General features: G+C 42.7%; 2 long non-coding RNA genes across 9 annotated transcripts in view; both read right to left on the bottom strand.

The window, feature by feature from the left end:
* Positions 1–23,896, bottom strand: part of LOC126505958 (uncharacterized) — an 85,673-nt gene extending 61,777 nt beyond the window's left edge. The window contains exon 1 of the long non-coding RNA XR_007593036.1: positions 23,777–23,896. This is a non-coding gene — a long non-coding RNA (uncharacterized lncRNA). The remainder of the gene's footprint in view (positions 1–23,776) is intronic.
* Positions 23,897–25,027: 1,131 nt separating this feature from the next.
* The window catches only part of LOC126505954 (uncharacterized), a 48,707-nt gene continuing 47,836 nt past the window's right edge, over positions 25,028–25,898 (bottom strand). Inside the window, exon 10 of one of the 8 annotated variants that reach the window (XR_007593021.1) lies at positions 25,028–25,814. This is a non-coding gene — a long non-coding RNA (uncharacterized lncRNA). The remainder of the gene's footprint in view (positions 25,815–25,898) is intronic. The other 7 variants (XR_007593022.1, XR_007593024.1, XR_007593026.1 and 4 more) reach the window with 7 other exon arrangements.

Here is a 25,898-nt window from a genome sequence, read left to right as displayed (position 1 = left end):
CACAACCTCTCCAGCAAAGGCTATCATTGGTGTTTTTGATTTTCGCCATTCTGACAGGTGTAAGATGGTATCTTAAAGTTGTCTTGATTTGCATTTCCCTGATCACTAAGGAAGTTGAGCATGACCTTAGGTGTCTTTTGGCCATTTGAACGTCTTCTGTTGAGAGATCTCTGTTCAACTCAGTGCCCCATTTTATAATTGGGTTGATTAGCCTTTTACGGTCTAGTTTCTTGCTGATCTCCAAATTTATAAAGAAGTCAAGAAATTATACATCAAAATACCAAATAATCCAATTTTAAAATGGGGTACAGATCTAAATAAACAGAAAAATATCAAATGGCTGAAAATATACTTAAAAAATTGTTCAACATTCTTAGTCATCAGGGAAATACAAATCAAAATGACTCTGAGATACCATCTTATGCTAGTCAGAATGGCTAAGATCAAAGACACTAATGACAGCTTACATTGGAAAGAATGTGGAGTAAAGGGAACACTGCTCCACTGCTGGTGGGAGCATAAACTTGTACAACCACTTTGGAAATCAGTATGGTGGCTTCTCAGAAAATTGTGAATCCACCTATCTCAAGACCCAGCAATAACACTCTTGGGCATACCCCAAAAGATGCACATTCATACCACAAAAACATTTGCTCAATTACATTCATAGTAGCTTTATTTGTAATAAGCAAAACTCGGAAACAACCTAGAGATCCCTCAGCTAACAAACAGATAAAGAAAATGTGGTACATTTACACAATGGAGTATTACCCAGTGATAAAAAACAATGACATCTTGAAATTTGCGAGTAAGTGGATGGAACTAAAAAACAAAATCTGATTGAGGTAATCCAGACCCAGAGAGACAAACATAACATTCAGAAGAGGATATTAGAATTAAAGACAAGGTGTTGGGAGCAGTGAGACCCCAGATCCTGAATTTCTTGTAATCCCCTGATCTGAGTGCCTACAGCTGCTCTGAGCACGAGACCTTCAGGATTTCCTGATGGCAGGAGAGTGGTTTCTGGTGGGTTTGGCTGGGGCGTGGCTATCTCTATATAATCTGCCCCAGAACACAATAAAGGGAGCATTGTTGGGGAAATCAAGGATGACTCGTGTCACTGTCTCTCTGTCTGTGTGTGTCAGTGTATTTTAACCTCGAGCCCCCTTGCCCAAAGCTCGCAAACTGGGTGCCAGTGCACAGAGCACAGACATGGGGGCTCAGTGTGTGGCAAAAAAGATAAAGAGACTAAAATACACAATCCATGAGAAGCTAGGTAACAAGGAGGACTCTAGGAGAGACTTGCATGAATGCCTCTGGGAAGGAGAAATAGATAAGATCTCCTGAGTAAACTGGGAGTGGGATGAGGGGGCAGATGAAGGGGAGTGGGGAGGAGAACATGAAGGAATGGGATGATTGAGTAGGGGGAAGGATGGATAGGGAGAGCAAGGGAAGAGAGATCTTGATAGAGGGAGCCTTTATAGGGTTAGGGTTAGGGAGAAACCTGGTGTTAGGGAAATTTCCGGTAATCCACAAGAATTTCTCCAGCTAAGACTCTAAGCAATAATGGAGAAGACACCTGAACTGGCCTTCCCCTGCAATCAGCTTGGTGATTACCCTAATTGTCATCATAGACCCTTCATCCAGTAACTGATGGAAGCAGATGTGGAGATCCACAGCTAAGCACCGGACGGAGCTCCCAGAGTCCAGTAGAAGAAATGGAGGAGGGATTATATGACCAAGAACAAAAGAGTTGAGATCAGGTAGGGAAACCCACAGAGACAGCTGACTTAAGCTAGTAGGAGCTCACTGACTCTAGACTGACAGCTGGGGAACCTCCATAGACCTGAACTAGGCCCTTTGAATATATGTGACAGTTCTGTGGCTTGGGCAGTCTATGGGACCAGAATTTATCCCTAGTATATGAACTGGCTTTTTGGAGTGTATTCCCTGTGGAGGGATACCTTGCTTAGCCTCCAAACAGGGGGAGGGGCTTGGTCCTGTCTCAGCTTGACATGCCAGACTTGGTTGATTCCCCATGGAGACATTACCCTTTCTGAGGAGTGGATGGGGAGTTGAGTAGGTGAGGAAACAAAAGGAGGAGAGGGGGAACTGTGGTTGGTATGTAAATTGAAAAAAAAAAACTTAAATAAAAAATGTTGATTATTATCTCTTTACTTCTAAGATTTTATACCATAGAAACGTTCCTCCAAAATGATTAATTAGAAAAAAATATCAATAAGATGCTACTTTAGACCAGAATTTAAAGGTTGAATGACAATAGATAGTAAATAATTGATTAATAGACAGATAAGTGACTGATGGATGATAGACATGATAGACAGTTTTATAGATAGTAGATGATAGATAAGTAGGTAGGTAATAGGAGATAGATAGATAGATAGATAGATAGATAGATAGATAGATAGACAGATAGATAGATAATAGGTGATAGATGATAGGTAGATAGATAGATAGATAGACAGATAGATAGACAGACAGATAGAGAATAGGTTATAGATAGATGATAGGTAGATGATGATGATGATAGATAGATAGATAGATAGATAGATAAATAGATAGATAGATGATAGATAGATAGATAGACAGACAGACAGACAGACAGACAGACAGACAGCAGATTGGCCAAAGAGAGCTCTAATCTCCTGACCTCCAGTCCCCATGAAAGATACCATCTTTTGCTAAGGCAACTCAGTTTATTATAATGATGGGACATCTGCAACTCAAATGGCATGGAGATTCTGTGTGTGTGTGTGTGTGTGTGTGTGTGTGTGTGTGTGCACGCTTGCATGTTACTGAATTGCCAAGGTTGGGAAATCTTGAAAATGTCAGTTTCCAGGAGTATGAGACATTAACAGGCTACAGGAGACCCAAGAATGGAGCTCACTTCAAACCATAGCAAAGGCATCTTGATTGAAATTATTCACAGAAGTATTTTTCAAAACTTCAGAATCAGTAGCAGAAAATCAATCATTTTCTACCTTACAAATGATGGTCAGGTATGGTGATGCATACCTTTAATCCCAGCACTCGGGAGACAGATGCAGGTTGACTTCTGTGAGTTTGAAGTCATTTTGGTCTTCACAGAGAGTTGCAAGACAACCAGGATTAGGTAGAGACCCTATCTCAAGAAGGAAGGAAAGAAAGAAAGAAAGAAAGAAAGAAAGAAAGAAAGAAAGAAAGAAAGAAAGAAAGAAAGAAAGAAAGAAAGAAGAAAGACAGGAAGAAGGAAGAGGTAGGAAGGAGGGAAGGAAGGAAGGAAAAGAAAGAGGGAGGGGAGAGGTGGAGGAAGAGAGGAAAAAAGAAAGGAGGGGGGAACGATACACCTCTGTATTAGATCCAGTTTTCGAGGGCAAGATGGATCTAAGGCAATTTCAATAGAGTTCAGTAGATAACGGTAAACAGCGAAATCACCTTCTGCTCCCTGAGGACGTAGTCACTGAAGAACATGCTATTGTTTGATGTAAAGCATTATAAGGGGGATCCAGCACAGCACAGCAACCAAAATACTAACCTATTATGTTGTCCGAAAGTAGAATTCGTTCTTTAAGCCAGTCAGAGGTGCCTCTAGAGCACGAACCCCAAATGATAGAAAGTTCTGCAGAGCGCTAAGGTGACCTTGCAGGAGCCCAGCGCCTGGGGAGGTTTCGGCTACTCTGGAACTAGAGTTTTGACTCCTCGATTCAGAAGCTATATTTTAAGTCAGGGTCTCCCCCCCACTCCCCCCATGCATTTGAAAGCAATAACTACAGAAATGGGTTTGTAAAAATATTTCTTGGAACCCAGATCTGAGTCCAAGCTATATAGCTGAGCATGTGAGAGTCACTTTGCGAAAGGGTGTTTAATGAATAACTTTGCAGTAAAAGGCCTTGAAAACTTCCTCGGAACACCAGATCCCAGCTCCCCGTTGAAAATACACTAAGAGCCTCCAGAAGGCTTTGAGACGCTGCTAAGTGCGTCAGGCCAGCTTCAGAAGCTCTGACATTTCTATTCTGCCACAAGAAAAGGTTCCTCCTTGGTCTCCCCCCATCCCCCCTGCCCAGGCAGTGTTTGGAGATGGCGGGGGCTAGCTAGCTGTTCTGCTGGAGAGAAAGATTGATAAAGCCAAGGCATCAGAGTTGTTTCCTATGCATGAAATTGATTAAATGCTTCACTAAATGGCTTATAAATTTGCTTCTCATATTTCTATCACCCACTGAAAAGATTACAGAAACTCCGCATATGACCATGTTGTATACAATTCCAAATTACAAAAGGTTGTAAAAACTAATGTTTTGTTTAAAGTTTTGAGCAGGACCATATGCCTTCAGTGACCTTGAGTAAGCTATTTTAATTCAAAACATTTCAAAGACTATAAAGGGGAGAAATATTCAACAACATAACAAGCCAGCCTAGCTGGGTAGACTTCAGCTCGGGCTGTTCAACTTCTTGTTTTTCGCTTAGGGTAGAGCAATATTCCCCGTACAAATGTCTGCGCTTCGAAAGCTGGGAAGCACATGTGGTGTCAACAGGGATATATTTATAAAGGAGATGAAACAAAGCCGTTGAGACCTCCCAAAAGCTCGGTCTGCTCCATTATTTTTAGTTCAGAAGGGAGCATCCTAGGGCGTAGGCGTCCTGAACACACTTGGAGGACCATGTAGAGAAGATGACAAGTATTAGCAGGGGTGGGTGGGATTGTTTTATTTGGAGGTTTTGTTTTGGTTTTAATCTTTACACATCTTTCAAACGTCAATTCTGTTCCCTTCTTTCTTCAACGTGAGAATTCCTTCTAGGGATTATATAACACTGGGGGCAAGGGGTTAGCCTAGAAACAGTTTACAGGCAAGCAGGTGACCTGCAGATGTGGCTTGGAGAGCTAACCTTTTGTAACACGGCCTGGAAAATACCTTCACTTCTACAGGAAAAATGATATTCTTTCATAACATTTATAGGACGTCATGTCCCAAGCAAGAATTAACATTTGGCATTAATGCACAGCTCTGGCAGTAATTTCAAGACAAGGAGGTTTACAACCCGTGATGTGGGTAAAACCCCTACCGGTCTGGTGTCTGTGGGGGAAAGCTCAACTCCTACCACATTCGGAAACAGTCAGAACAAGGGCAAGGATGGCCGTCATAGCTAGCCAGGTCAGAGCCCAGTGAGGCGGGAATCGTCAGTAGAACAAACAGGCAGAAGCTTTTCATCACCAGGCCCAGCCTGAGACAAGCCTGCTTCGCCTGAGGTCTAGACACATTCAATGATCTCTAATGTAGTAATGTTCTAGTAATGCCCATTTGCTTATTTCTTTTCTTTAGCGCCTACTCATTGCACGCGGTACTACAGAGAAGGATAATCTCAAGTATACAGTACTTTGAGTATATTTTCCCCTCCTATCCCCTTTCCATTAACTCTGTTTATCGCCCTAGACAACTGCAATTCTCCTTCATATGATGTGTGTATGTGTACTTGCACATGTGTCTGCAGTGGAGTCCAACATGTATGCATGCATGTGTGCAGGGGTGATCGTAGAACAACCTCAGGTGTCACTGCTCAGGCTCCTTCCTAGGGAATGTGTTTAGTTCGTTGCTTGTATCTGAGATGGTATCTCACTTAGCTGGAATTTGTCAAGTAGACTAGGCTGGCTGATGAGCCAATCCAGGGATCTTTCTGTCTCCACCTTCCCAGGGCTGGGAGGAAAGCATCGGCCACACACCCAGCTTTCTTTTAATGTAGCTTCTGGGAATTGAACTCATGTCCTCCTGCTGTCAAGGAAAGGATATTAACTACCTGAGCTGCTTCCTCAACCCCTCATTTCATTCTTGTGCCATATATGCATATATGATTTTATGTATTATATTCAATCTCGGATCCACAAATGGGAGAAAACACACCACAGCTTGCTTGTTTCCTTCCTTCCTTCCTTCCTTCCTTCCTTCCTTCCTTCCTTCCTTCCTTCCTTCCTTCCTTCCTTTCCTTCCTTTCCTTCCTTCCTTTCTTCCTTCCTTTGTTTCTTTCTTCCTTTTTTCTTCCCTCCCTCCCTCCCTCCCTCCCTCTCTCTCTCTCTCTCTCTCTCTCTCTCTCTCTCTCTCTCTCTCTCTCTCTCTCTCTCTCTCTCTCTCTCTGTTCCTCTTCCTTTTTAAACAATCCCCTCTTCTGGGAAACATGCCAACAGTTCAGGGATGATTGAAGCAGACCATCAACAGCTGGACAACTTATTTAACTCTTTGGTGATGGTTACATGACCCTTCTTGTTGGCATAAAGCCACCACCCAAGTAATCCTGATGCCGTAAGCAGAGGGTTTAGTGAATTGTCATACTGATGTTCCTTTCTGTACAGCACACAGGCCAAGCTTCTGCTCACAGACATTTACCATCTTTAGGATTTGAACCCATGAAGCTGGAAAGTTGATCCTGGCATATTAGTCTTACAGGCTTCTCTTTTTTAAAGGGGGTTTTGATGACAAAATCCGGTGGCTGCCACCTCCTCAGTAAAAGTACATAGTAATGTGTTAAAGGCTTGGAAAAGCCTGCTGTGTTTAAGTCACTTTGACCCAGACATTTTTTAATTTTTGTAATGACGCTTGTGCCCAAACCATCAGTGCTTTGAAATGTCCTCTGTGGGACATTGATGCCTATGGCACATGAGAGACACTCGTCCACTTCTTGTGCCAGTTTAGAACACTCTGAGCTCCTGTTCATAAAGATTCTTGATCAAAATACAAAGAGTCAACAAGTTGGTGATTGTCACCCCCTTCTGCTGAGGACAGGCTGACTCTGAGCTCCTGGCTAAGGCATTCTGTGTGTTCTGTAGCTACTAAAATGGAAACAGTAGACTGTCCTCCACTACACAAAAGCCTGCACCCTTCAAATACAGCACTGAGTGCCCAAATGAACATTAAATTTACATCAAGTAAATACTCCACAGCTGTTGAAATTTTTCCCTACTACTTTTTTTTTTTCATTAAGGTTATTGATGAGGTCAGCGAAATGGTTCAGCAGGTAAAGGCAGTTGCCACCAAGACTGACAGTTCAATCCCTGGAGCCTACCTGGTAGAAGAGGAGAGCTGATTCCCAAAGGGTATCATCTGACCTCCGCAAGTACACCATGGCACACAGCATGCAAACCACACACACACACATGCATATACACACACATGCATATACACACACATACATACACACACACTAAACAGATGTTTAAAAAATGATTTACAAAATCACTCACTTTCTTTACTTCAAATAATAGACAAAATCTATTCTTCGCTTTCCGCAATTGAGGTCATTCAAACATCAAGCTTGTTCAGGAAAGCCTAGCTGCTGGGGATGTGTTAGCTTGGTAGAATGCTTGCTTCTGAGGTCTGAAACCCTGGGTGTCATCCCTAGGATGTGGTAGAACACATCTATCAACCCCAGTAGTTAAAAGGTAAAAGTAGAAGGGTCAGAAGTTCAAGGGCATCATTAGCACCATAGCAGGGAGGTGCAGGTCCACCTGTGATATCTCAGCTCCCCTCTGAAAGAACAAAAAACTTCTAGCGGTATACAGAGAGCGACATTGGTGATTTTGAGGGTAATCTTGGATCTGCTCTAAATTTTTGAAATAAATCATTTGCAAATTTCAGCATACTAATTAGCACAAGTGACAAACTGCCCATCTTTGGGGGACCTCAGGAATGACTGACGACAGAGCTATGTAGAGGATACAGATACATATTCCAGAGCTTAAGATCTCAAGATCTCAAGTATGTCGAAATGGCTGTTTCAGTAGATTTAGAGAAGTAACTGAGAACCTGCATTTCTACTAAGTTCTCAAGTGATACTCTCATTCCTGGTCAGGGGACAACCCTGAGAAGATGAACTATGTAACAGCAGTTCATTACCCTCTGGGTCACCGTGACACCTAATCCCAGGACTGGGGAAATGGCTCAATTGATAAATTTCTTGCTTTGAACACATGAGGACCTGAGTTTTGATGTTCAGAACCCACATAAAAGCCTGGTATGGTATTATACATCTAGAACCCTAGCACTTGGAGGAAGGAGTGGAAAGCAGGAAGGGGTGGATCCCCAGAGAGTGCTAACTAGTCAGTCTAGCTGTAAAGGTAGATCCATGATTCCAGACTCCATGAGAACTCGGTCTCAGAAAATAAGGTGGAAGGCCATAGAGGAAGACATGTAGTATCACCCACTGGCTACCACACACAAGCATAAGTGCCCACGCAAATATATACACTACACACAAAATAAAACAAACACCTAGCCCAACCCCCAGAACCCACACATACCCAGACAGAATCTCTAAGAAGGTCATGCAATCACGTGGCTTTTCAATCAACTCCTGGAATGACTAAGATCATCCAGGTCTGAACTCCAAGGCTTGGATCCCTGCCTGTCTCATGGAATAGGGCCTCTCCCTTCTAGGGGCCCCTTCAAAGCCTTGGGAGACTGAAGACACGTGAGCGCCTCCTCTAATAACTTGTCTGGTAATTGGCCTATCGATGGATGGTGTCATCGTGGTTGGGTATACATAAACCCCTCGCTCTATTACACAGCCCTCAACAATCCAAAAAGTCATTGTTTATTCATCAGGACTTCCAAACTGGCCCTTGTCAGCTCCTGCTAGAAGCCCCGCTGATAAAAATCAGCAGATGATTGGACGCACACATTCTTGACATGACTGACCCATGACATCTGGGAGGGCGGCCCCAAAAGCCTGGGGCTGAACAATACTTTCTTTTCTCCCCCTTATCTAGCCCAGATGATTTTGAGATTTTTTTTCTTTATTAACTCATTAATGACTGAAGATGTCATTAGAATCAACGGGAAGTTTTTCTTTTCTAAGTGAGATAAATGTACCATTTGCGGGTACCATTTGCGAGTCAGCTCAATACTGAAATGGTTAAGACAAACCGAGTGGAAAGACTTATTTTCCTAAAAAAAATCTGAGATCTCACTGATGATTGCTGGGATTGAAAAATCCACAGAGAGAAAGAGCAACTCACTTCAGAAATATGTTGGGGAAGAATGGGGCAATTTGATCAAGGAAATAACTGCCCATAAAATCCAGCATGCAATTCTCTCCAGTTGTGGTCCCAATCGTATGAAACTAACAGCTAAATGGAAAGAGAATTCAGCGCTAGGCTCCTAAAACCTTTAAATGCTTCTTAACCTACACTGTCATTAAGCCAGATCTTGTTTCTGCATGCCTTTAATTTTCACATCTGCAGGATCACTTTTAGAAATCGAATTGGATCTTTTGGAGGCATTTAAATTGCAACAACCTTATGTTTTCTCATATACTCTTGAATTTCAGCCTTCTCAGTCTGGACTGTGTGGCCAATTAGTGGAATATCTCGAGGAAGCACTAATCATTTTGAGAAGTTGAGACTATAAAAAGCGGGCAGCCTATTTTCATTATAACTGATTGGCTTGAGAACAGCAAGAGAGGAATGTCCGATAATTCGGATAACTTTTGCACGTAGGCTTGTTCCATTGCACACTTGCGCCCAGAAAACTATCGGCAGTTCCATTGGGTACTGTTCATAGATTCTGACTCTTTGAAGTTCAATTGGAGTTGATTCCTCTTCCAGGTTCAGCCTCAGGCCTGTCAAAAGGCAGCTCAGAGAGTGGGCTTCCACTGATTTTATCAGCTTAGATAATTCATTTGGCAACGGAGACATCTATGACTAGATGTATGTCATATGTTACTAAAGTGTTTACTAAATTTCACTTTGGTCAAAACACATTGTGAATTAATGGAACCTTGTAATACACAAAGAAGCATTCCCTGGAAGAAAAACAATGGCTGACCTACTTCAAAGACTTCGCCCACAGAAGCTGAAGTTAGTAAGCTATGATCAAGATTTAAATATGTGTTAAGTCAAATTTTATTCTTTGTTATTATTATTTTGAGACATGTTCTGACTGTGTAGCTCTGGATATCCTCTGCAGACCAGGCTGGCTTCAAACTCGCAGAGATCCACCTGCCTCTGCCTCGTGGCCCATGGGGTTAAATGTGTACACCACCACATCTGGCGAAATTTTAGTCTTAAATGGAGTGACTGAGAATTGCTGTATTTATTTGCTTGTGAGAGGATTCTATTCATTGCATGATATATTAACTCGATGAAGTAGTAGTAGATTAATTGAATTTGATAACATCATCATTAAATTCACTAATATTGATAGAAAACCTGATCTTTCACCTTTCAGTTCACATACGACATTCTCCTCTTGGGAAGGAAAAGAGTTAAAATCCAGATGTTTGTCAGATCCAGCTGTAAAATGTCCAGTAAACAAAACAGCAAGGTTGTTTTAAACTATTTTTTTCTTTTTTATCCAGATGTTTGGTGTCAATTAGACACAGTCTTAATCTGTTCTGTCATAACCAAATCTTTAAAAAAAATATCATTTGTTAATATTTGAATTCCTTCTTCACAAAATTATCTCCAAACACTCCCTTGAATTCATTCGTGTAGAAAACCCAAGGCTGTCTTTTTTCTCCATCTCTCATGTGTGTGGATGTTTATGTGTGTAAATGTGGTTGGTTATGTATGTGCCATGTCATGTGTAGAGAGGTCGGAGAGCCTCCTTATTGAAAACAGTCTCTTGTTTAATCTCTCTGGGTGCCAGGCCAGCTAGCCGTTGAGCTTCTGTGGATTCCATATCTCAGCCTCCTGTCTCACAGTAAAAGCCCTAGAATTACAGACATGCAACACCATATGATATAGCCAGCTTCACATGGGTTCTGGGGATCCAAATTCAAGTCCTCACCCTTGCAAGGCAAGCACCTTGCCCACTAAGGCCCCACCTAATGGGGCAGGGCTATCTTCTTTAGAAACAATAGTGCAATATTCAGTAGACTTACAGCAGAAAGGGACCGACCAGAAGGCACCAGTTTCTTCACACTGAAACATTGCATATTTATTTGTATTTTCATTTGCTTTATTTTGTGTATGTGAGTGTTTTACCTGCTTGTATGTACATGTACTGCATGCATGCCTAGTGCCCGTGGAGGTCAGAAAAAGGCATCAGATTCCCTGGAAATGGAATTACAGATAGTTGTGAATGACCACATGGTGCTGAGAACCAAAGACGTCCTCTGCAAGAGCGAAAAGCACTCTTAACTACTGAGCCAGCTCTCCAGCCCCTATATTGGCCTTTTTAAAAGATAATTTGGTGTACATGAGAGGAATGATAAATTAATTTTAATTGAAATACCTGGGCTAACTTGTACTCTAATCAGTAGCTTTGGAGAACCAAAAAGATCTTAAGTGTAGATTATGGTCATCTTTTTAATGGACTTCTTTTCCAACTTACTAGTTAAAAATCAGATCCCAACATACTTTCCCTTGGCCCTCCATGTCTATGTGTTCTGTATCTGCAGATTCGTCAAAGTATGGTTAGAAAAATACCTGAAAAGAAATCTCTGTATTGAAAGTGTAATGAATGTTTCTTCTTGTCATTTGTCCCTAAACATAGAGTATAACAACAATTTATCTAGCATTCACATTGTAGTGAATATGATAAGTGATTGTATAAAGTACACGTTATATGCAAATACCAAACTTTTATAGAAGAAACAGGAATTCACAGATTTTTCTATCAGGGAGGGGGTGGCAAAGTGGCTAGAAACAGTCCCCTGTAGGTACAGATTATAAGGGACAGCTGCTCTTGACACATAAAGAATGACTTCTGCTCTGAACTTCTGGGTACAAAAAAGTGCCCACTTCACAACCTACAGATTTGGTGATGGACCCCACATTTACATTTCCTCTGTGACCTTGACTTATTCGTTTTACATCTAAATTTGGCTGTTTCTCATCTGTGCAACGGAAATCAAGTGATCAAACAGAGTGGTGGAATACTTGGCTAACACACTTGAAAATCCAGGTTTGATTCACAGCACCCCACCCCAAGGGAGAAGGATAATGCACCTGTTTCCAGCTGACTCAAGAATCTTATGAAAGAGTGCTGAATGGCCAAGATACTTTGTCAATAAGAAATTACATGGATAAAATGGTTTATTGTAGGTCTTGCATAATTACACGAGTACTATCATAGCATAAAAGATTATTTGCTAATAGTACAGACTCTAAGGCAGCACAGGAGAGAGAAAGTCACACTGAGAAGACCTGTGCAATTATTTAGTACACATGAATTGGATAGAACAATCTCTACTACCACAGGCTGGGCAAAACAGTGCCAGACTTGAGCTCACCTCAGTCTCTCCATCCTTGATGACCCCAGGAGCTAATTCTTACACCTGTCTCATCTCTGGTGACCAAATAGACTGACTGCAAGACCCAGTCTGTCTCTGGTCACAGGAGGGCGTTCTGCCAGCCTGGGACCATGTTCTTGGCCAATCGGTGGCCTTCAATTTGATGGCCTCACACAGTCTTCTCTCTCCCAGCTTTCCTCCTTAGGTAAAAACTCAGGTCTTTGTATGTAGCAGTTGTGTGACCTCAGGGCAGCCCATTCAATGTCTTGGGGATTGCCATGGGAAACTGCATTAGTGTTTTTATTTTGCTATTACTAAGTTATCAGTGACCAAGGTTTTGACCGGCCTTTCTCTCCACTATAGAGAAATGTCTCCGTGTGAGAAAGAAGCTTAAATGCTTCTAAAATGCTAAGAACTATGAACTCTTGTCATAACCTTGAACTTTGTTGTCATAATTTTCGTTCCAAAATTTTTGGTAAAGTTTTCAAAACTCTTGAGTCATACCTTTACGATATGAAAGGTTCTTGAGCAGCAGAAAAAGAAATAAACAAAAGTGATACAACTGAGGTCATTTTAAAATTTAAAAGTCTGTTGTGTGAAACTGTTGCTGTAAAAAACATTTGGGGTTCTTTTTTCATTTTGTTTTGTTTTTTTGGGGGGGGGATTTGGTTTTGTTTTGTTTTGTTTTTCTACAGAAAAAGCTTATACATTGGGAAATTTCTTTCAAAGTTTAGCCCAAATTTTTTTTTCTCTATGCTACAACTACAATGAAGATGGAATCATCAAATTTTAGCTCCCCAACTTTGAAGTCACAAATCTCTCATTAGTATGTTACTATATTTGAACACTTGCTTCAAAGCACCGGGAATCAATACAAAAGGAAAGAATAATAATAAGGAAAGATTTCTAGCGCCATAATAGGGAAAGGTGTGTGCGCTGGAGAAAGCACTGTACAGAAGCCCATGACAAGTCATGATAAATGGGTCCTTATAAAATTCATGTTTAGGCAGCACCAGGCCGGGGATAATGCCATTCGTCATGGCAACACTAGGCCGCTAATGAGCCCTCATTGCATATTCATGGACATGGCCGCTCTCCCCCCCTCCCATCCTGAACTAGTGCCTGGAAATGTCTCTACCTCAAGCAGAAGCTGAGCTTCGGCCTTCTTCTTCTCCTTCTTCTTTTCTTTCTTTGGCTTTTTTTTATTTGTTATGTTGCAGCAATTACACAGTGAAAGTGCTGCCCAAGATTGATTGCTCTGATCTGTAGTTCAATTGTAAATTAGAATACACATCCCCCCAGGGACACACGGCCCCTATTTGTGATTAAGAAAAAGGCTCCATAATAGACTAATAGCCAAAGTTCTCTCTCTTTTACTTTCAGGCAATTAGCTTGATGAAATGGCCTCTTTTTGTATACCCTGGAAGTGTAAACCGATATCATAATGAAGTATATGATGTTTATTCTATTATTTTCACCTTGCCGGGTATGCAAGAATGCATAAATAACGGCTGCTTTGTCTAGTACATTTACTGATTCACAAGTAAACTATTTCTTAAAGATACAGTGTGTGCTTTCTGAGCCCGCGTTAAGCAACCCCTGTGGGTTAACATCCATGCAAAGGACTTGGTCTAGTTTCATTTCTGTTGCATTGACAAATACATTGACGAAAAAGTAACTTCAGGGTGGAAAGGGGGTCTGTGGGGGCTTGCCGTTGCAGGTTTCAGTGCATCACTGAGAGGAAGTCAAGACAGGCATGCAAAGCTCCTACAGTCACATAGCATCTGCCTCCAAGAGCAAAGTAAAGACACCCATGCTGCCTTCTTGCTTGTTTGCTTTCCTCTGGCGTTTTCCTGTCCTGTGCGTGTAGCTCAGGACCCTTCTACCTAGGGAATGGTGCCACCCACAACGGAGTAAATCTCACGTTAACTAACAATCAGGACAGTGCCTCTCAGCCACGCCCACAGCCTAATATAATTAAGCTAATCCCTCAACTCAACTTGGCTCTCCGTTCAGGTGATTCCAAATTGTAGCAAGCTGACTTTTAAGAGTAACCATGGTACCATTCAAGCAGACTCCCCAGGTGGTGTGGAGAGTAGGATTGTGATATGGAAGAGGCACCCAGTCACTAGGGGTCCTAGGAGTGAATGCAGACCAGAGAGGGGACATGCCAGCTCTCAAGACTAGTGAGGGCACCAGACATCAGGGCGTGGCTTGTTGAGCAAGTTACCTGTGCACCGCACTGTGACCACCGTCTCCCTGCTCAGCTGTGGGACACTGCCTCAGTCTCTAATTTGAATGGGGAGAACATTTTCTATGCAATACATAAGTAGTTGGATTTGTGTTTTTTTTTTAAAGTGGATTATACCTCCCCTCCCTCAAAAGAAGTCTCATCTTTTTCAGACTCCCAAACTATTCTCCATGCTTTTCATAGCAAAAACAGCATCATGTAGCTTCCTGCATGCAGATATTTGAAGGTAGGGTTTCCAAGGAGATCGTCAACCAATCAGTTCCTTACGTCAAGTGTGCCCAAGACCTTTGGAGTCTTCTTTGTGTATAATAATTTCCTGATTCTTTTTACTTTGAAGATTATAAAGATTATAAATAGGGGGGAAAGCAACCCTTTGCTGGGTGTGATGTAGCACACTTCGGGTTCTAGCACTGTGACTTCAGAAGTAGGGGGATTATTATGAGTTCAAGGAAGGCCAGCCTGACCTATATAACCACATCCACTCCACAGATACTGTTTAAAAGCATAAAAATGAAAATAAATATGTCCTGAAGAGCAAGAGCAAGATAGCAAAATGAAAGAAAAAAGTAATAAATAAAGGGGAAAAGAAAGTGTGCCGGGCAGTGGTGGCATATATTCCTTCAATTCTAGCACTTGGGAGGCAGAGGCAGGTGGATCTCTGTGAGTTTGAGCCAGCCTGGTCTACAGAGTGAGTTCCAGAACAGCCAGGGCCACACAGAGAAATTCGTTCTCAAAACGACAACAACAAAAAAGATATGTCTTGGTCTCAGTAATTTAGATTTATGGTGAGTCTGTACTTCAAACATGCATTTCAGTTCCCTGTCAGTCAGCAGTGACCCAGTTTGGGTTACTTACTGGACTGATGTTATATGAGGAAAAAAATCTAATCTTTCTCTTCACAATATGAATCTTATTTGAACTTCTAGGAAATTATTTTCACAGAAGAATGACCTCAATAATTTTAATGTTGGAACTGGTGCACATTCTTAGATTTGCTATCTTCTCAGAGCAATTGTTTGGTTTTTTAAAAAAACTTTTTATATGCATTTTTTTAGACAGGGTCTGACTATATGAAGAACCTGGCTATGCACAGAGCCCAGATGTTCAGGTACATTCGATTTAGCTTGAACTAGCCTTGGATTTGATGCAACCTTCTTGGGTCAGCCTAATTTGTTTGTTTACACAGAGTATTATTAGGCAAAATCTGATTTTCCTGCTTCAGTATCTCATGTAGCTGGGATTATAGGTCTCCATGATCAAGCCTGACTGACAATTTTGTTATTACTCCAAAGGTAAGAGTAGCAAACTGAAATTCAGATAGGTGACATGACTCACTGAAACCCACACAGTGGTCAATGGAAATGCAAACCTTGTCGTCAGGCTGTCAAATCCCAGATCTTAGCACTCACTGGTGGGCTCTGCGGCCCCCTCCATAGCTAGCTGCTACCCAGCTACAGGACTATGCAGCTCTCAATGCTAATAAGCCTAGTGATCCTGATTTATATGTGGCCAAGATTAACAGATGAGGTTAAGACGTACATAGTGTTCACGCAAACACAAACACACACATGCACACACAGCAGATGCTTCAATAAAAACTAGAAAGTCACAAGTCACACTACGCTGTTACCCACCTACTTACATGTCACATGGATAATCTATGGTACATTCTAAACAGACAGGTAAAAGGGTTTTACCTCAGCCACAGAACTGAATCCATTATTCAGATAATTTGTATTCGAGGGTCATGGAGGTGGTCACTCTTCACAGTTCAAGAACTGGATGTTCCAAGTGATGGGAATTCAAGAATTGTGATGGGGATCAGTATGGGCAGAAACCTGACTGAGTCCTGCCACCAAACATCTCTGCCTGCGTTTGCATATATATTCTCACAGCCTCACCCTATGTCCCAAATTCCTTTCTACATGACTCAATCCTGGTCACCAAAGAGGTCAGCTCAAAGATCACTTGTGTTCAGAGAGGTCTCCTTATCCTTGTCCCAAAGACCTGTTTGGTTTTATCTCCATGAAGAAGCCTCCTTCATTTCATCACTGGCCTTTCCCCTTGTGAAGTCATGAAGGCACGATTTAGATCTGAAATCTGAAACACATATATTATTTTCAAAGATGTGTGGACCTTCCTGCTTTCATGGCCCCGTCACGTTAAGGGCTGCCAGTGTGCCAGAGAGCCATGCATAGAGCTCTTAGCAAAGCTAGGGGTGTCCCTGGCAAAGGAACAGCCACAGCTTCAATCAGAGTTGGACACTCAATAAATGGTTTAGTTCCAATTTGAAAGGGTCTTGAGATGATAATAGTATCGAATGATACATCCAATGCAGACGTCACTGGAGTGAGCAAGTCAATAGTACCACGATTCCCTGTGAGAAACTACAGCTGCCTGAACAAGCAGGGGGAATACTGCAGAGATGAGCAGGAAATAAATGAGCCCAGGATAGTATATAAATCCTTCCTGACCCGGGCAGTGGTGATGCACACCTTTAACCCCAGCACTGGGAGGTAAAGGCAGGTGGATCTCTGTGAGTTCCTGGATCTCTGTGACATCTCTGGATCTAGTTTGGTCTATGATCGAGTTCCTTAAGAGCCAAGGCTACACACAAAAACTCTGTCTCAAAAAGCAAAAAAGGAAAAACAAAACAAAGAAAAGCAAAAAAAAAAAATTACTTTCTGAGCTCACCTGGAACCGTTCTGTATCTTACAGCGGTAATAAGGCATGTTTCTTTAGACTATTCATTCATTCATTAAACAGTGTGTTGTGAATTATCTACTGTGATGGAGACTTCAAACGCAATAGCTAGAACCCAAGTGGCTGGGTACACCTGTGGGAGACCTTTCCTGATTGGATCATTTAAGGTGGAAGGACTTACTGTAAATCTGCATATTCTGAGGTAGAAAGAACCACCTTAAATCTGGGCCACACCTCCTAAGGGCAGCCTATGTGAAGGCTATGGAAGAAGGCGGCTTTCTCTCTTTGCCTGCTTCCCCTCATTCTTGCTGACAAGTTCATTCATTTGCTGGCATTAGAGTCCATTTCTTCAGGATTCTGACATATACTGAAGGCCACCCGAGCCTTGTGTGGACTGTACAACTACTGGATTTTCCATTAGTAGACACTGTGGTTTAACTAGCTAGATCACAGCCCATAAACCATCCAAATAAATTCCCTTCATATACACATATATGTGTATGTATGTATGTATGTGTGTGTGTGTATATAACAACAATTTTCAGTAAGTCAGGCTGTCTTTAAATTTTGTTCTACCAAGTGTTGTCTATCCAATTCATGTTAATTTTTAAAAGTAGACCTTATAAATAAACAAGATCTATGTTTGGGACTGTAGCTCAGTGGTTGAGCATCTGCCTAGTATGTCTAAGGCTGTGGGTTTACCACTCAGGACAATGGTAAGAATAATAAATTTCACTAGTGCTTTTGGTCAATTATGCAAAAGCTAGTTGCAAAAGCTGTTGGCTACTTGGATAGCTATGTGGTTTACTCCTTTAAATTTGGGAAGTCTAACTAGGTTGGCAGTTTTTTTTCTATTATTTGGAGTATCTGAAAACCACCAACCAGAAATCTCTATGCATGTAGATCACGGAAACATTTCAGCATAGTTAACTTTTTACAGATAGACATTCACCAAGGATGCCCTTGGTGTAAAGTCATAAAGTTTCCAATGCTACTCAGTTAGCAAACCTTCTGTCTTCAGCAAGATAAAAGCAAAAGCTAGGACAGGATAAAAAAGAAAAACAAAGACCTTGACCATCATAAACATAAAGTTACATTCAAAGCTGAATGGTTCTCCTTTGCTTTTGTAACTTTCCTGAATTCTGTAAACTCTTTGGTGTGTGTGTGTGCTCAGAGTCTCCACTGTAGTAGTACTCTATACACATTAGTCTCAGCTCAAAGGTAAAACTAAGTATCTTCATCTCCCAGACCCACCAGTGTGGCCCAAAGACACTCTGAAGGATACAGAACGACAGCAGAACCTGTCTTCTCCCTGGAAAAGCACCCCCAGGGCAGGCATCCGCCCTTACATCCTCTGCACAACATCCAGGAGCCGTGAACGAAAAGTAGGACGCAGGCATAGATGCTTCTGCTTCTTGGCTTATTGATTGGCTGGATCAAAGCAGAAACTCTAATTACTTCTGAACAGTTCTATCTGAACGGAGAGAGTCCATCCACACAACCTTTCGTGCAGCAAGGCTATAGCTGTGCTCCAAAGGAAACCCACTTTAAAATATCTCCAAAGAGATAAAATGCCTTCGCGCGCTTTGCAGCTCTTTAATGCTTGCTATGGGCCAAGTCTTGCAATTAGAATCAGTCACGTTAAGTGCTCCAGTCACATAATGCTAATAGATCACTTTATAATGGGAGCAGTTTTTAAAAGTCGTATTTAATTTTCCATTATTACTGTACTGAATGCTGGTTGTATCTGTCTCTCCCATTACGGATTCTCAAGCCTAGCGAGGGGACAGACGGCTGCCGGTGGACACATTGCTCCATGCTGACTTTCATTCTCACAGACACGAATAGGAACCCTAAAACAGTCCCCATTCGTGTGATTATTTTGATTTCCAGACCAAATGATGAAGCCTCTTCTCTTTGCCTCATAATTATTTTAGTTTGAAAATACAGAGGCTGGGGCCAAAAAAAAAAAAAAAAAAAAAAAAAAACCACGGGAGCATGCATGTTCCCCTTGTTGCATGTTCATACGCGCAATGAGTGTGTGGTTTTCTTTAAGAAAATGAAATGAACCAGAAAATAAGCCCTTAACAGTAACCCAAGAAATAAAACAAAATCATTTACAACACATGGGATTGTTTCAGGATATGTCCAGATTACACGGTTTAAGGGAACTATCCTTGAATGTGGAAACAATTAGAAGAAAATTCAGGACTCATTAGCCAACATTCCTTATTGTGTTTCTAATTTCTGGGTCAATGTTACTGGTAAATACAGACTTAAGATTTTTGCTGTTTCCTTGACTTCAGTACGAGATTATAGATAGCCGGACCGTACAAGACCGAAAGCAAAAGGATCGTGTTTTGTGTTTTGGAAGCACTTTGTCCTTGGCCGTGTCCACACACCACTTGGTCCTTAAAAGCAAGTGAGGAGAAGGGAACTTCAAAAGTGTAACAGGAAGGCCTGAGTTGGTGACAGAAGAGTCATCTGTAAACGTGAAGTAAGAATTACACGGTGCAAATGAGTAGGGGTGGATGTCTGTGGGGACTTTGTGTGCACCCTGCTTAGTATGCAAAATGGCTGGCGAACTCAAGTACCCAATACTGTATGTAATGGGATCCAGATGTCTAACAGAGAGAGAAAAATATTTTATAGCAATAAATGTGACATTGACTCTTAAAAGCTTTGCCGTTTCAAAACAACTTCCGGTCTTTCTTTTCCTTACATGTCAAAGTAGTTTCAAGTAGATTATTTAAGGAAATTATTTTCATAGTTTGAAAGAAAAGGTATCTAGCTTGCCAGTAACTCCCAAACTTCATGGAGGAATGATCTGGAAATGAATAATTTTGAAATGTATTCATTTACCAAAGCACTGGATTCAACAATGCCATTCATAACATATATATATATATACACACATATATAAACATATATAACATATATGTATATATACACATACACTTGAGTGAATAAAGCATAAGGCCTCCTGCCCCTAAGTAATTTAAAATATGCTAGATACAAGACATTGCAAGCAGCTGTTAAGGTGCATAGCACAGCAGGCCCTGGGAAAGAAGCACAAAGTATCCAGGAATTCAAGGAAGGAGGAGAAAACCCTGTGGCTAGAAAGCGCCATGGAAAGTCACCGGTCCCTGATACCAGGGTTTCCCACTTCAAGCCCCTCCTCCAAATGAGCATTGAGGCTACCTTGGGGAGGACCACCTGTTCTCTGGCACGGCCATGACAGCTGCCGCCAAGGTATCTGCTATTCCATCATCCCTCTCGTGGCTCCCAGTGCTGCTCCAAACGTGCCTTGGGAACTGCCCTGAAGCCCCCTTTGCACAGCTTCCTAATGGCGGGGGCTGTAAGCTCTGCAGTTACAAAACCTGGTATTCCCTTTCAGCTTTCTCATGTAATGGCTGCCGGCGGTCTCTGGACCCATTTCTCCCGCCTGCATTGTCTCTCTTATGTCGCCTGTGGTCCTGCACACATCCATACAGTGTGTATAACACGAGTCTTGGGAAAGATTCATGGCTGTTATCCTATCCGTCAGCCAGTAAATGTCCATGCTGTCTTCATCTCCTTCCTGCTGTTCAAGGGTCCCTCTGTGTTTAACTCCATGCCTTTCCAATTCCCCCTTACCCTACCTGCCTCCTTTCTGGAAGAACCTACTGAGCTTTCTCAGATACCTTGTCCAAGAACAGAGGCTTCTTTCCTAAGCTGTGTGGTTGCTGCTCACACAGTCCCTATGGTAGGATGCCTTGCTCAGTCTTGATGCAGAGGGGAGGGGCTTGGTCCTGTCTCAACTTGACGTGCCAGGCTTCATTGACATCCCCTGGGAGACCTTACACTTTCTGGGAGTTACAAGGGGTGGGGTGGGGGGAAGTGGGGAGAAGAGTGGGAGGAGGGGAGGAGAAAACTGTGGTTGGTATGTAAAATGAATTTAAAAAGATACACGGCCCCATCCTGGTATGATTCCTGTTGCCTGTCGTTGTTTGTACCTCTGCTTCCCCAATCCACTCTCCTCCTTGAAGATCAGGACCATTCAGGAAGTCTTTTCCTTTCCCTGAGTGCCTAATGCAGTGTGGGCTTCAAGAATCAGCCCGCAGACAAGGAATGGTGGTGCACACCTTTAATCCCAGCACTGATAGACAGAGGCAGGCAGATGTCTGAGAGTCTGGGAGTATGCAGCTAGTTCCAGGCTGCACAATGAAATAGTGTGCTTAAAAAATAAAAAAAACAAGCATAAACAAACAAAAGACATTAAGGCAGCTCACTCAGGCCCATAACCGTGTTCTCCCATGGTCTACAGCACACAACGAAGGCACAGCAAAGACACAACAAAGAGCAAAAATGTTTGTGTTCTCAGTGGTCCTATTACTCAGAACATTTTATTTTTTTTATTTTTTTTTAAAATATTTATTTATTATGTATACAATATTCTGTCTATGTATATGTCTTCAGGCCAGAAGAGGGCACCAGACCTCATTACAGATGGTTGTGAGCCACCATGTGGTTGCTGGGAATTGAACTCAGAACCTTTGGAAGAGCAGGCAATGCTCTTAACCGCTGAGCCATCTCTCCAGCCCCTACTCAGAACATTTTATAAAATCTAAAAAGTTTATAGAGATCATCAAAACACAGCCAACATCGGACATCCTTAGAACCATTGGGAATTTTTCACACAGTGGCTGCAAAGCCCGCTCTGCGGTTAGTCACCTGGGAGTTACCTCCAAATGGAAAGCTAATCCATAGACCTTGTTTATCTTTCAGCCTGCTCTATTCCTGACATGGAAGTGTTTTCACTAGTTTTAAATTTCATTTGAAAAAGTCAGACGTGACAGTATTTTCATTTTGTTGGAAGTTGGGTATAGATCACACCACAGACAGGGAAGGAAATACACTGTCTCTAAAGTCACAAGAAGGGTAAATATAAGGATGGCAAAGACTTGGGGTGGGGGTGGGGGCGCTTCAAGGAGGCCACAGGCTGCATGATTGACGGCGGCTGTCTTAGTCAGGGTTTTTATTTTTTTTTATTACTGTGAAAAAATACCATGACCATGGCAACTCTTATAAAGGAAAACACTTAATGGGGGCTGGCTTACAGTTTCAGACGTTTAGACCATTGTCATTACAGCAGGAAGCATGGTGGCACGTAGACAGATGTGGCGCTGGAGAAGGAGCTGAGAGTTGTACCTCCGATGGGCAGGAAGCAGGAAGTGGATGTCACACTAGACTTGGTTTGACTATTTAAGACCTCAAAGCCAGCCCCCTAGTGACACACTTCCTCCAACAAGGACACACCTCCAAACAGTGCCACTGCCTATGGGTCAAGTATTCAAAGGCATGAGTCTCTGGGGCCATTCCTATTTGAACCACTACTGTGGCCCACAGATATGCACTTTTCACACTCATGGTCCAGTATTTCAACTGGAAGTGTTCTTATAGTTGGGTTTATCATGGTAAAAATATGAGGATTCTTGATAGAGAACTGGTCCATTTTTAGGAAGAATGGTAGAGGAACCGGATCACCCAGCATGTGAGTGATGGAAGCAGGAGACTCAGTTTAGGATCATCCTCTGCTATATTTCAAGTTTAAGTCTAGGAACTTTTAAGAGTCCGTGTATAATTTAGCCTTGTGCTTTGCCATTTTACAGATGAAAATACTAAGACATGTAATACAGCATGGAATACATCCAAATGACAGAGCAAAGGAGATGAGGAGGGACATGTGAACACCAGAGCTCAAGATGCTCATATTAGATGCACGTCCCCCCAGAAATATCAGGAATTCACAGCACTTGTCCTTCCACACTGAAAATTATAATCTGGATGATATATGGATAATTCTAGCATTCTATTCATTACAAAGGCCGTTTACAAAAAGCAACAGTCTTGAGCAGGCTTGTTAGGTGGAAATACCAGAATCCTGAAGACTCTGCTCAAGGACAGAGGCGAGATAAGGACACAAGGCCACTTGAGAAAAGTCACTGCGAACATTGGTTCCAGGTGTAAGGAATCCTTGCTCCTTTTCCTCGGTGTCTCTCTGTCTCCTCCATTCTCTCCTGCAAACCACCTTCCCCAGCAAAGCCTTAAGTTTCCAGGCACAGTGACTAATCCTTCCTCCGTGAGCTATTACAGGTCCAGTCTCAGATACTAGCTGATTTAATCTCAAGGAAAGAGCAGGCACACACCCAGCCAGGGCCAGATAACCAGCCCTATTCCAATCAGCTGGGGCCTGGCACTGACGTTCCATAGAACTGGTTCTGCAAGCCAGCAAGTGACACCGGAGAAAGTATTTCCCATCTAAGAGGTGCTGGGTTTTGTCTATAAAAATCATCATAAGGAGAGGGGATTGTTGAAAGGGCCCCACATCAAAGGGTAGTAACGATATATATAAATATCATATTTGCTTTTCTGTGTGTCCTAAATTTTCCACAGTGGATAGACGTGGCTTTGTACTAAGAGAAAAGAAACACAGCCTCTGTTAGGATTAAAGACGAATCCCATCCCGGTTAGTATTTAGAGACTAAAGTTCCAGATGGAAAATGCTTTTAGTGATGACGGGATGGAGGAAATGCACACCAAATACAGAACAGCGAGCCTCACCTGAAAGTCCTGAGACTGGAGTAAGCCCTCTGCAGGAGGATGTCAAAGCCGAACCTGGAGGAGATTCTGGGCACTGCAAACCGGGGCATGACGTCCTGTGATTGGCAGGCCACTAGCTGCTAGGTTAAGACAGACCAGAGCAGAAAGGAGAAGCGTGAGACGTGCAAAACAAGACAGGATTCTAGAGGACAAGAGACAGGGGCCATTAAGGGGGGGAAGCAAATCCAAACAGGTATTGCAAGCAATGAGCTTGAGGAATGAGACTTGAAAGGGCAGGGCGATGCTCACTATGTAGAGAATGTGACAGAAGCCTAGTCCTTCCTCCACATAAAGGACAGATTCTCCTCTTCAGGACACTCAGGGAGGGGGTCGAGGTTTACAATAATGCAGTCAACAGCGAGCAGAGCTGGTGAGACCCAGGTAAGCAGGGCAGGAGAAGGCAGGTAGCAAACAGGAGCGTGACCGCAAGCAAGCACGTAGGCCTGAGCAAGAACACCCACTGTAGACCTTAAAGATGCTAGCCACTATGCCCCTGTGCCCTTCAGCTGGCCTTCAAGTCTCTCCAAAGGCAGTAGGTGGTGGCCGCAGGCTTCACTTTTTGGCTTTCTGCCTGTGACCTCTATGTATGCAAAGTTTGTGGGTTTCTGTTTGTTGCTTTTTATTTGCTGAGTCAGAGTCCTGCTATCTATGGCCCAGGCTGGCCTCAGACTCAGAGCTTTTCCTGCCTTAGACACACACACACACACACACACACACACCACTGGGATTATAGGTGTGCCCCACAACACCCAGCTCTTCCAGGAATCGTCTTCTACCTTGTATACGCTCATCTGTTGCCCCACAGCCCTGGCCAGGGTATATTTTATTTGTTTCCATTGAACACACACTTGATTACTTTTTTGTCTCTTTGCAGTGCTAGGGTCTCTCACGTTGGGCCAGTACTCGCTGTACTACTGAGGTACCTTCCCAGTCCTTTACTGGTCTTTTACAGCCCCAGCTAGATATATACTCCTCTTTAGAGTTGGAAGCAGCTGACATCTTGGCAAGATATCTTAAAGTATTAAGATGTTAACAAGTGCTGTAACACTTTGGAACTCCAGAGAAACATCCCTGAGTCCCACCTCCTGACCCTGAGCTGACCTTGTGACTGCTGAGCCAACAGAACACGTGACTCAGCTGCACCAAAGGCAAAAGATTGCATCTCGGGACAGCCAGCTTTAGAGCACTGATCAGCTGCAAGAAACCAAGCGAGGAGCTGGTGATGAGGCTCAGGCTGCACACGGAATGACCTGGCTCAGACATCCCCGCCCCCAGACAGCATCAAGTTCCGGAAGTGCGACAAAAAGCCTTATAAAAAATCAGCCTCTGCTACCTGCCAGCCTCAAGCTCACAAAAGCCTTTGAGAGCGCTCAGCTCATCTCCATGGATGCTCAGAACCATGACCGATCAGGACACGGCGGTGGCTGTGTTTTTACAGTGGTGAGTTTTAGGATGAAGAACTGTGCAGAAAGGACCAGACATACTTGGTTCTCAATGAAGATTTATTAAATTTATTTCAACGACAAACAACGGAAGGCAACATTACCTTTATCTTTTTTCTCCCTTTTGGTCTTCTGTTGTATTCTATTCTGTCTATCTGTAATATTTCTATCTATCCATCCGTCCATCTTTCTAGGGATCTAGGTCTCTCTTCATATATGTATAAAAGGCCCGTGTTTTCTTGTGTATATGTGTGCACAGAGAAACTCAGTTTTAAAAAAGCATGATAGCTAGTCACATTTCCTTGTTCTTTGCAGACTTTATTCCTCCTCTCTGTCATATCTTTGAATCTTCTGTGTACTTTTTAGGCCATAAAACTAGGAACAAGATACTCTACCCCATGATGCTCTTGGCTCTGAGGTCGCCTCATCTGGAAGGCCCTGTTATTTTTGGCCACCTTCGGTCCTCCTTGTCACTGTTCCGCCCATCTGCAGCAGGAGCTCCCACTCCCTTCCTTGCTCAGTCCAGGAGGTCTACAGATAGCAGCTGCATCGGGAACCTAAGGAAGAGCGCAAGCAGGGTGGTCAGAAGAGCCGTCATGAAAACACAGCTTCCAGCCAGCCAGCGTAGGTGGCGAGGCGCA

Source organism: Alexandromys fortis, unplaced genomic scaffold (assembly GCF_014885135.2).
Source record: "Alexandromys fortis isolate MF-2015 unplaced genomic scaffold, M_Fortis_MF-2015_v1.1 scaffold_67, whole genome shotgun sequence".
Lineage (NCBI taxonomy): Eukaryota > Metazoa > Chordata > Mammalia > Rodentia > Cricetidae > Alexandromys > Alexandromys fortis.
Note: the sequence above shows the minus strand (reverse complement) of the source record. Positions and strands in the feature narration are given on the sequence as shown.